The 12,669-nt window shown below is 44.3% G+C and overlaps 1 protein-coding gene across 26 annotated transcripts in view; it reads left to right on the forward strand.

Annotated features, from left to right (window-relative positions):
* Window positions 1–12,669, forward strand: part of tcf7l2 (transcription factor 7 like 2) — a 77,488-nt gene that overhangs the window by 28,086 nt on the left and 36,733 nt on the right. The gene's annotated exons all lie outside the window — the stretch shown is intronic.

Raw genomic sequence — 12,669 nt, forward strand, 5'->3', positions numbered from 1 at the left:
GTGCATGCACGTGTGCGAGAAAGCAAAAAGAAAAAAAAGGACAGATGTGTATAATATAAGTATAATGAGTGGAACAGGGCGAGTCGGCTTGACCAGTTGACGCAAAGTGAAACTTTTCACTCATCCGTCCCTGGACCATGGAGCTCTTTCAGTCCACTAGGAGATACATGCCCCTGTTTTTATTAGACTAAAACCCAACAGGCTGATTTATATATATATATATATATCATTATATGCATTATATATCTTTTATACTACTTTTATGTCTATTTTTTTATGTAATCTTGAATAGTTTTTCAGGCTTCCTGAAGGACTTTTTTTAGCTCTCCTTTTTGGCTCACATATACAGTCCAGTCCCTGTACCTGCCCAGTTCAGAGGAATGTTTTCTGATTGTTTAGCCACACAGCGACCTATGAATTATTCAAGCATAAGAAACATCTATCTTAAGGCATGAATCAGTGAGAAACACATACAGATGATGACAGAAGATCAGGCCGGTGATTAGTATACTGCTGATGCTGAATGCTGAGTGATTGGAACAGATGAGAGGGGAAATGAGGTCCCTGCTGAGGGTGTTGCAGACCTGTAAACAACAGTGAAAACTTTGGAAAGTGACCCACAGAGAAAGAAAACACCACAGAGACAGTGACCCAAGCTCACAGTACTATTTGATCAATGAGGCATTGGAGACAGTTTGAGTCTGGTAGAGGTGAGGGAACGGCTGAAAAAACTTGCTGGTTCAAATACAGTAAACCATATGGAATTATTCAAAATAGACCTCGATGCATGTCCTTACTTCACATCCATCCAGAGCACACACACACACACACACACATCACATGATTAGTAATGCATAACTCACTAAAGTCCTGAACTCTCTTGTCTACACACACACACACACACACACACACACACACGTAGACGTTTATGTGACGTCAGTCCAGTGTGGTGTAAGGGAAACCTTCTGGGGGGGCAGGGTGAGATGGGATATTTCCCCACAGCTGTGACAGATTGGCCATTCGTTCCAGGCTCACTTTCCTGCATTCTCCGTCTGCCCTGTGCGCACAGCTGTCCACTGCTGCTCCTGCAGCCACCATTGTGTTCCCATCATGTGACTGAGACTCAGCGTTTCATTCATACCACAGGAGCCAGGTTCATGGCTGAAATCAGATCGACTGATCAGTCAAATGCAGGTTGTGATTGAAATGTGCAGACAGGTGCCGGACTGTGAGATTGACATCGGAGCGTGGAGTTGATTTAAAGTGTTATGAAGCCCGGAATGAGACCGAATACTTTCTGGTGAGGATGCCTGTGTTGGTCAAACTTTGTGAAAGTAAATTTTTTTTTTTTTTAAACTGCATGGAAAGTGATGCAGAAATAAACAGGCACACCAACACACCCACACACACACACACACACACACACCACCCTTCCCTCTGGGTCTTGTTGAGGCTGGACAATGTCTCCATTGTGTTCAGGGCTTTCACTGGCAGCAGGGGACGGCTGGAGTGTTAACTATTTCCCCACCGCACTCCACTGCTGTGTGTATGTGTAGGCTTGTAGTGCTTTATGAGGACCTGGTGAAAACTATCTGACAATTACGAGATTTACCAGAAAGTACATTTTATTTTTTATTTAAGTGCTGAGTGCTTAAGGTGACAATCAACACACATGTCAATGTGAATATCCCACAAAAATTGTGTGTGTGTGTGTGTGTGTGTGTGTGTGTGTGTGTGTGTGTGTGCGCGCGCCAAAACGCGGGAACAGCATGATGCAGAGAAAGGGGAAAGGAAAGGAGGGGCAGCTGGGGGAAGAGTTGTGTTTTGTGCCAGTTCCGAGTGTATGGTAATTAGTAGTGAGGAAGTAATGGAATGTGAGGAGTTCGTGCAGAGCGGGACCTCCCACCTGAAACCCTGCATTCTGTCCCACCGAACACTGCGCTGTCCTTACCGCCACAGATTACCATGAAGATCAACACAGAGTCCCAGCTTTCTTGTAGTCCAGGCACGAATGTTGATTCGTAGTGCATAAAATTATATATATAAATAAAAAATCATCAGTGCCCTGCATCTTCCCTCCCGCTGAGCGTGTGAGACCGAGGATGTTGCAAGGACAGAAGTTTTGTCTGGTAATTTGCTCTATTTTTTTTGTGCGTGAATAGTGGTGCACCTGGACCAGCTGGACAATAGCTGGGAGGGCCAAAGGCCTGCTGGGAAATCCCAGCCCCCTCGCTGATAATGAGCACCCCAGTGTCACAGACTTCAGCCTGAACTCTAGTGCATTTTCTCTCTTTCTCTCTCTCTTACACGCACACACACACACACACACATACTAGTTCTTTCTCAAAGAGCTGTACTGTGCACAGTCTTCTGTCGCTTTTGACGGTGTGCAAACGATTGGCGTTTCGCCTGCAACTTTCCCAAGGCCTTTCCTGTCCCAAACTCAGAGTTGTTTAATCCTCATGGTCACTTCACGCTCTTATCGCTGTTCCACGTGAGCATGACTATGTGGCTATCATGTTTAGCCACAGTCTGTGTGTGTGTGTGTGTGTGTGTGTGTGTAATGTGAATATGGTCAGAGTTGCTCCTGTCACCACCCAACCCCCCATCACACACACTCACACAAACACACTTTCTCACCCAGACACAACATACAGAGTTTTCCCGCTGAACATCTATAAATTAGCCGCCTGACAGAACTTTTGGTTCTTTTTCATTTTCCCGCAGTTTAAGAGGTGAATTATCAGTGAATGAGACTTGAATTGCTAGTTCTCAGATTAAGATGATTTATTCCCTAGCTGTTTGGTTAACAGGTTATTTTAGCTGAAAAGAAAAAAAACCTGACAGAAGACCTCACTGATTAATAACAACAAGGGAAATGAGAGGAAATGCTGATGACGTTTGTGTTGGCTGAGACGTAGAACCGCAATAATCCACTTTTATTAATACAGTGTGTGTGTGTAGTGCACTGCTACTTGTGAGAAGACGCATTAGGTCTTGTACATACTAATGATAATCACAGGTAAGTACAGGATCGGTGCAATAGCCATATACAGTACCAGTCAAAAGTTTGGACACGGGTTTTGGGTTTATTTTCTACATTCTAGGACAATACTGGACTTTTTTCACACCTATGAAATAAGACATATGGCATCAGGTAATTAAGTAACCTCCACAGTCCGTTTTTAAATTAAGACATGAAGGTCAGCTCTTCTGAAAAAGTTCTTCAGCAAGTGCATTTGCAAAACCCGTCAAGCACCAGGATGAACTTAGCTCTTATGAAGACCATCCCAGGAAAGCAAGACCAAAACCCACCTCTGCTGCAGAGGAGAAGTTCATTTAGAGTTACCAGCCTCAAAAAAATAACCAATTAACAAACAGCACCTCAGACTAGAGCCGTTTTAAAGGTTTATCGCAATAACAACTGTTTAGAGCAGATGATTGCATATTATTGATGCCTTCAGTGATCAATACAACGAAACAATACAATGTAAAAAGAAATGTAAAAAGTCAGGATCATGGGACATGTTTCAAGGCTTTTAACTGTTAGTATATTAAACTTTCTCCTCCCAAATGTAGCAGTAGTTAGTGCGTGATAAAGAGACCTATGGGGAACTGTCTCTGTACTCGGGGTAAACAGTGAGAAGGTTATCAGCCTGTGAGCTTTTATACCTTTCCATTTTCGTTAACCCGCTCCCAGCAATCAGGCTACACAGGGTATTGTTTAAGGAACATGATGATCCTGTGTGTGTGTGTGTCTGTGTGTGTGTGTGTGTGTGTTTCTTCAACAACATCCTGCCCTGAATTCAACAAGAGTCACATGATCGGATAAACTCAGGATAAAGAAAGCCTGCCTGGAGTTTCTATTTGCGTTAAATTCTGAGGTTTGTGTTTTTAGCATCGTCCTTTTTTTTCTTTTCTTTTTTTTTTCCTAATGAGTCGGTCTGCGAAACATTTACGTCAATCCTCCTTTCTCTTTCTCTTCCTTTTTCCCTGACGTCCTTCTTTTAACCCTTCACAATTTGGCAGCCAGCCCCTATCGGCCATGTTAGCACTGTGGCACTCTCAGGACGCACGCTTCTAGTTTACACACCGGCTGACCGTCCACATGCTTCACACAGCCATGCTTTCAATTCTTGCAGCGATGATGCACTCAGGTTTACAGTCCCCCAGTCAGGAAATGCCTGCCCGCTTGTGTGTGTGTGTGTGTGTGTGTGTTTGTGTGTGTTGTAATCTGTATGTGTCCTGCTGTGCAAAATGAATAGATGTGGACCTAAGTACGACCTTAGCCGAAGGAAATGACCTATAAACGGGTGATGATAGTAAAAAAGGATGTTAGTGGTTTGTTTTGGATTCATGTGACTCGTAAAAGAGTGTGTGAAATGCAACGATTGTGTGACCCGTGACGTCCTTCTTCTTCAAAGTTCCTGGACAAACAGATCTTTATACGAGCCACGGATCTCATAGTCGGAACTAGATAGACATGTAAATGAACCGGTACTTTAAAATGTCAATAACAGCACAAGATATGAGCTAAAAGGTTAGAATATTAAATATTACTATATGTTACCACATGATGGAGAACATGATCTTCTGAGGACCACAACAGGTACAGAAGGGAGAAGCTTCTCCTCTCAGTTTGCTGTAGGTGCACAAACGCCACGTCTGGTGTTGAACTTTCAGCTCGGTCTGTTGCGGGACGTTTGAACCCTTCAGTCCCTCCAGGCGTTCTCCTCACAGCCTTGTCGTCTTCCGAGCGTCATCTTTGTGAGCGCTGTTGCTAGCGAGCCGCATTTGTGTTATGTAAATTATTTTTTCTCTCATCTTCCGGAACGGTGGCGATTATTTCTCTTTCTTTTGCTTTCTCCTGAAGCAGCTGGCATGAAGAGGCTGCTTTTCAGTTCTGGCATCTGGGCTTGAACGCATGCCAGCGTATGAGTGAGGAAGCAGAGTGGGTCGTGTTTATGCACACGCATGTGCAGCGGCGTGTCACGCGGGTCGAGGTTAAGGATGTTTGCACGAGACAAGGCCGCAGTCTAGCTGCATTAATTGTCCTCTTGTCCACTGGCAGAGAAACGATCTATTAAGAGGAGAGCAGCGAGTGCGTGAAAGAGAAAGAGAGTCGTTTGGCAGCCTTCGCCAGGCACAGACTGGCATGATACGGGGCCGCGGAGTGCCTCGTTCACGCCTCGAACCTCCTTAGTGGACACAAATAGTTGGGGGAGCTCAAAAGCGCGCCGTACAATGAGCAGCCTTGGTCTGCCAAGTGCGAGGTTGGCACAGAGATCAGGGGACTGAAATTGTTCAGCTCATCTTCTTACATTTAGCGCCACGAAGAGAGCTGTGGAATTGTGGCGCCAAGTCGTCGAGGGAATAGCTGTTTGTATTGCTCCACTGATCAACTGCTCATTGATCGCCTCGCTGCACGTAGGTAATAATGCACTCGGCTTTTGAAGAGGTCTTATGCTGGGTGAATAATCAGATTTCCATTTCTCCCCCCTCCCCCACCTTGCTGCAAGGTTTTTTTGTTTTTTTTAAATGTTTCTGCCAGAACTTGTTTGACAAGCTCGGGGTGCGGCTGCTCAGCGTGTGCTGCTGGGTTTGTGGGTGTGAGTGCGTGTGTGCTAAGTTCATAAGGCTGTTTAATCCCAAGTGTTGATCTTCACGTCCACGTATTTTTGGCGTAGGTGTTCCTGCCCGTGCCTGTTTTGCATGTGAGTTCAGCTGAATGACAAGCAAATGTGTACACTGCACGTCTTAGCTAAGGCTGGGTCAGGTTTTCAAGCTCGGCTGCACATGATTTCACTGCAACACTGCAGCACGGCGGCGGATCCGAAACAGTACAGTTCACTTTCCGTCTCCGGGACGGACGAGGGCCTTGACACGGCAGAGTGTTGTGAAAATGTGAATCAGATTCTTGATGAAGAGACTTCCTCAATGACTTCCTGTAAGCCAGGCTGTAAGTGGATACACACTTCTCCTCTCGTAAAATCACACATGTACACTCACTTCGAGGCTGTATGACTCAGACAAAACACGAACGGATTTTTTTTTTCTAATTATTTGGCCGCACATTTAGATTGCGATCGGGATCGGTCCTGCTGTGTGTAAAATCTCAACATGTGACCTACATTTACCTACTAGTGTATTTGATTCAAATTTTTCAGATGTCAGTCCCCCGTCCCGCCCCACCCCGCCCTGGGCCAGGCACAACTTTTCCTGTTGTTTGATCATAAAAACTGTGTTACTTCAATTATATTTCAACAAAAACTAGCTGAACCATCATAATCATAAGTATACATTTGTAAGTATAAGATTTTAAGTAAGATATTTTCATAGTTTGAAAGAGAATAGATTTCTTTATTATAAGGAAATTTCCTTTTTTTTTTAAAGTTTGCTAAATATCTTTAAATAGTGGGGGAAATAAAATAACCATACATGGTCGATGTTTAAAAACACACAAAAAGCTTTAATTTAATTCATAAAAAAATGAAGATTTATATTAATAAATATAATATTAACAAGGACGCTTACAGAACACAAACACTACCATAAACCCAATAGACTTTGATAGCTAGCGCCGCCAAATCAAGCAACACTGAATTGCACTTTACCAAAGTATAATCCAGATTTGTTTCTCACACACACACACACACACACACACACACACACACACACACACACACACACACACACACACACCTTGCGGTGTTAAGGGAGAGGCTGGCTTAGTTCGCTGGTACAGTATTAGCACTTGAGGCTGTTTCACAGAGAAACGTGTTTTGACAGAACTCCAGGTGTCTTATTGTTGGCCTGCTATGGTTCGACAGATTTACCAATTAGTATCGGGCCGTGGGTAGACGGGGGGGCGGAGCTGTTGGGCAGCGTTATGGAAGAATAGAATGGGGCGAGAGGGAGGGAGGGATGGAGGGAGGGATGGAGTGATGGAATGACATGAGGCTGAGCGGGCTGTGGGGGGGTCGTGTGGTCAGAGAGGGACTTTCAGTAAACTGATACATGACCTCTTTTCACAGGCCTGTAATAGAGGAGCTTGGGAAAGTGGCAGAGAGAGAAGAGGAGGAAGAGGAAGGGACAAGATAAGGATGAAGTACAGGAGGAAAATACTCCCTTTTACCCAGACTTTAACATGAGGCAGTTTTTTTTTTTTTCTTCACGAATTGTAAAACTAAATGGATTATTGTGTATTTAGTACCATTTTTTTGTACAGTGTTGCATGGGAAAAAAAAAGATTTATATTAACTAAGTGCTGAGGCATATTAGCAGTCATACGCTTATCCACGGGGGACGTCTTGAATACTGACACACTGGACATTTATTGTTTTTCATGAGCCCTGAGTGGCCTTTTCTGTTCTCCATTTTTGTTCCACTTTACATAATCACTGCTGCTTCTTCCACTTCACTCTTTATTTATATTAAATGCGCTCGCTCTGGTTCCAGGAAGTTTTAGGTGAACTTCTGGGAGAAGGATGAGTGATTTACACTGCTTCCCCTGGGTGGCCTTAGAACAGGGGAGCTGTTTTTGGAGGCGCTGTGCTTTTCGTAAGCCCCCTACTCGGCACCCTCCATCACCAAACCCAGATAGATTCGCGCAGTAATTTAATTGCAGTGAAAATAAATAGCACTTTCCACCAAATCTGTGGCTGTGAAAATTCCTCTTACGAAATTCCACCATATGGACGCCGGCCTTCAGGGACGTAAAGGGGAAGGCGTTTGTGGTCCATTGAAATCGTTCGGTGTCTCACAGCATGTTTTCTCACTAATCCATTGTTTAGGTTGGATGGAAGCCCCCTATGCTTTAGATACAATTACTGCATGCTTTATGGACACTCAGACCGGACACGTAATGTGCCGAGGGAAATTTCAAGAGGCGGGGAGAGTGCACATTTTTGCATGCGAGTGTGAGTCCGAGTGAGAATGAGTGAGCGAGTGTTCGGGAGGAGGGGGGTAAAGCTTCAATCTGACATTCCCAAAGAATAATTTATTATTGTAACTGAAGGTGCCGTGACACATTTGTAACACTTTTGTGTGTGTGTGTGTGTGTTGGCTGCTGGAACGCTGACCGCTTCCAGGGAGCTCTTAAGCCGACCCGAATCAGGTTTATTCCGCGAGGCCGCACTGAAAGCACGAGAGCGATACTTCAGGAACACTTGGGATCTGATTTCGACGCAGTTTTGCATTGTCCTTTCACATTCTCCTCCTCCAGATCATTTTCAGATGTGTGTCAGCTCACCCTTTGTGAAATCGACGCCCAATTTATTCGGTTTTATTCCTCTCAGCAGTTTCGACGCAGTCGTCTCGCGGCTTTTTATTTGTTTATCTTTGTTTTGATGTTTCTCACCAGTACGTGCAGTCAGTAGTATCTACATTTTTTTTGTCTCCATCGCGTCTTAAAAAGAACAAAAGTGACACCGAACTCTTCCATTCTTTCCAGTCATAGCTCACTCTTTATTTTTTTTACGCGCTTTTTCTTTGTTGTTGCTCCTGTGCGGGTTTTCTTCTCGAAAGACTTATTAAATGATGTTGTTGATGTGTGGGCGTCGATATGTCATCGTGGTCATTTATTCCGTCTAAAAGAAGCGTGCGTTTCTCGTGCAGCACGGTAGAAACAGAAACTTGGCAGAGTCTCTAATTTGACAGGCAGGTGAAAAAGGGGACTCGAGGTTCAGTTTTTGGATGGAGAGTACCAACAACCTTCCGCCAACATCTCTGGTTTTAGCCAGAGCCTTCCTCCGCTTTAGTGCGGCCGGATAGCTGTCAAAGCTCCGCTTACTTTTCATGCATTATTAACATTAACTAAACCCATTTGTTTGTGCATTTACTCATTCATTTGTGTTGTTAACAGCCGTTTTGGGAGAGGTAAACAGAGCCGAGCGAGTGGATGTGGATAAAGCGGCGGGCCATGATTGGAGCGAGACAGACAGCCGCAGAGCCCGGGCTTTACAGGGAGGCTCATTAAGGACAGAGCGGCATGGAGGAGACGCGAGCGAGCGAGCGCTTCACTGGCCTGCGTCTCTTTGAACACTGTCCGACTCTCATCTGCGACATGCTCTGTTCCTCCGTAACAAGACGTTTCTTCCTCACGAGGCTGTTTTTTTCCCCCACTCTTTTTATATCTCACCAGACGGGAATGTGGAAAGCTCAGATGATGCTGCCACAGACCTTTGGGTACAGAGCCAGCGTTTCTTATTTGGCTTTTTTGTTTGTTTGTTTGTTTGTTTGTTTGTTACTTTTTCTTCGTGCATTGCATTGCTGTATGATTTTTCTTTGTTGTTGTGTGATTACGCAACACTTAAATTAAGTCTTTAATTAGAACTTTTCACGCTGTCGCCATCTGATGTTGAAATGGCCTGTAAGTGGCTTTCTAGCTCGGCGGGGTTGATGATGACATCAGAGGATAGAGTCATGCCGCATCCATGAAAGTGGATCTTAATAAAGACGCCACGGTTAACAAAGGCATAGTGGGATAAGACATTCGGATTACGAAATTGAGCAGAATTTAAGTTTTAATGAAACATTATACTGTACTTAAACAAGCTGTATGACTTGTCTTCAGTAAGATTATGTTAAGTGACGGAGGATAGAGCAAGGTAACAAATAAAATTATGATTTTAATTGTTGAATCTATGACATGGGCCTCAATCTATCTAATTTGAAATTTCCTTCCGCGTCATTGTAACTTTGTCTATCTATAGATTGGAGTTAAGGTTAGGCGCTCCCTCGTCCTCTGTGTTTTGTCGAAAGTGCTAGCAATGCAATCTCAAGCCGCTTTCAAAGCTTTTCCAGCACTCCATTCATGACCTCCTTGTCTGCTGTAGGTCCTCTATGCTAATGCTAGTTGCGCACGAGCAGTCCCGCTGCCCACCCACCCGTCCGTCTGCCGCCCGCCTGCCTGCTGCTTTTTTCCCTTTTAATTGTTATATCTCCTCGCCATTAATATGAGCAAAGAGGGAGGCTTCTGCTGTGCGTGGCACATCAAAGCTTACCTCCCCCAGTCTTACAAGTTAGCCGTCTCTTTGGAGCGTGAGGCTCTGGAGATGTGTGCCGCTTCCCGGCTGCAATGAGTTTGATGGTCTAATTGTAGCCCCCAGTGGACAGCGCAGCACATCACAGAGAGCCCGGGCCGAGCGCTCATCACACCTTCGCACGGGGCGTACGCACCGGCCAACACCAAATCAGATCACAGGATCGGCACGCTCCGGAGCGATGCTCTCCTGCGTCCGAATGCATGAAAAATTTTTTCATGTCCGTTTTTCCAGCTCTGTTTTTCTCTCCTCCCACACTTGCATGCTGACTTTTTATATGTGTGCTGTTGTTTTTTTGTTTAGTTTTTTTACTCTCCCCTGTCAGGCATTCTGATATTATTTACATGACCACAAGCAGAGTCTGTCTGTCTGTACTACACTACACGAGGTACCGCAGCCATGGCAGGTACCCACTGCATGCGTAAACGTTGTATTGCATCAAATTGGTTGGCAACCACATCACGACCAGAACAAAGATATCCACACAAACGCTCTCAGTCTAACAGCACTGCTTCCTGGACTACTACCACCAGCGCTACTGCAGCCGTGATCAAAAAGGACCTTCTCGGCTTTGAACTCCCGCTCGTTTTTTTCAGCCATGCATCAAAAAGAAATCAATAGACAAAACTTTGTAGCGCATGTATCAGTTTTTCTCCCTTTCTTCCCGTCCGCCTTCGCCGTTTGTACATTCCGCCACTGGAGTAAAAGTCAGTTAAAAGACGGCCAGTGGTAAAGATGACACTGCTGTGGAAACGCGCCGCACAGGGAAAAGGCCTCGACCAGGAAGAGTCGACGGGGGAGGACGTGCTCACACTAGCGAAGGAAGGGGCATGTTACGTTTTTAGAAGGAATTGATGGATAGGTTTAGGGTACCAAGAGACAACACGGTCCATTTGAGGATTCCGAGAAGAAAAGGAGTTCTTTGGTCAGGTGTAGCTGCGCGGTTAGGATTTGTTTTATCCAACTGTGCTGAAGGTTGTGTAGCTGTCTCTTCAAGCTCTTTGAGTCAGAAAGCAAAAAAGCCCTTTTCCTGTCGTGTTGAGACTCCTGGATGGGGTTCGGCTTTGCTGAGATGTGTACAGGTTTGAGCTCAGAGAGGTTCTGTAATGACGCATCAGAGGAATGTGGACAAAGTTCATCTGACTTTCTGATGCATACATGCCTTGAGCATCGCTGCGTGGATGTACACTGGCTTTGATGGCAGTGAATCTTGCCGTACTGTTGAGATTTACAACTTGATTTTCCTTTATTAGCTCTTATGCAGCCTGGACTTAAGTGCAAATGATGTTCCAGAAATACGAGGGAAGTTTTCCGTATTCAAATTCGCGCAAAGCAAACTTTATGGTCTCGGGTAACTCGGTTAGATTTAGCCGCGTGCATTTCACACTTCCGAATTTCCTGGAATATTCTTGAGTAGAACCTTTGTGGAAGGAGTTGTGTTAGGGCTCCTAGGCCACCGACTTTTAAAACAAACATTTTACCTCCTGCCAAAATAATTCAGGAATGAGAAGATGCAAACTAATGATGAAGATTGCCTTTTAGGAGCGAAATGAGCTACAAAACAATTTATCGTAAAAGCAAGAGTTCACATATTTTGACTAATAGAGTCAGATATTGATGAAAATATTAATGATGATGTAACCATGAGAATTGTAATGAGTTATAATTAATGTAATTATGTTGTTGTTATTGCTATGATAAATGCTTAAGTTCCCTGGAAATCATCAGATTTAATAAACATTTATATTCCGTATAAAATTCAGAAACTCCTCACTATTCTGCGTGACTGAACAATACGCATTCAAGACTTTGGACACAAGGACAGGAGTTTAGTTTCCCTCTAACGTATCTATATCTCATAAAGGAGCTACTTGTGTAAAATGCATGAAGGTCAATCTATCTGTGTGTATGTGTATGAGCATCTGTGCATGCATGCCACACATAAACACACACACACACACACATAGAGAGAGAGCGAGAGAGAGAGAGACTCATGCTCCAAAATGAGAGGATGTCTACAGTGAGCATTCTCACTTTTCAGTTGTATTGTTGTGCTTCCTGTTTTGAAAGCCATTAAGGAGTGGAGTTCCTTACAGAAATAGAAAGGGGAAAAAAAAAAGATGCATGGCTTTTTTGAAACGTGTCCAAGCACGACGTCTAGGAGAGGGGGGATGATAACGATCAGTAAACAGCCCAATAACAGGAACACAAAGAGGAAAGCACTTCCCTGGCGGTGTGAACGGCTGATTGATTCAGAGCTGATTTTTGTGATGCCTTGATGAATGCGGTAGGATGTGCTTGTGTTTTGTTCCGTCACAGCTGTAGCTCACTTTTCATGATCCCGAGTAAGCCCAGCATGGGGTCACATGACCGAAGCCCCAAAATGCTTTGTGACATCTGCCCCTGCTATTTTCATCAAAAGCCTGGGCCAGGCTTTTGATATTTTTCTGGTGTTTTCTTCTCTTTTGCTGTGAATAATAATGAACCGCTATTGAACGTGAGATAATCACTGAATGTGTGAATATTTCTTGTTGTTTTAATGGCTCGGGATTGTATAGTCTATTTCCACAGCACTCTATTCTATGAGTGATGCACGGTGGCAGATTTCAACAGCTTGTGACCTCCC

This window comes from Clarias gariepinus, chromosome 14 (assembly GCF_024256425.1).
Source record: "Clarias gariepinus isolate MV-2021 ecotype Netherlands chromosome 14, CGAR_prim_01v2, whole genome shotgun sequence".
Lineage (NCBI taxonomy): Eukaryota > Metazoa > Chordata > Actinopteri > Siluriformes > Clariidae > Clarias > Clarias gariepinus.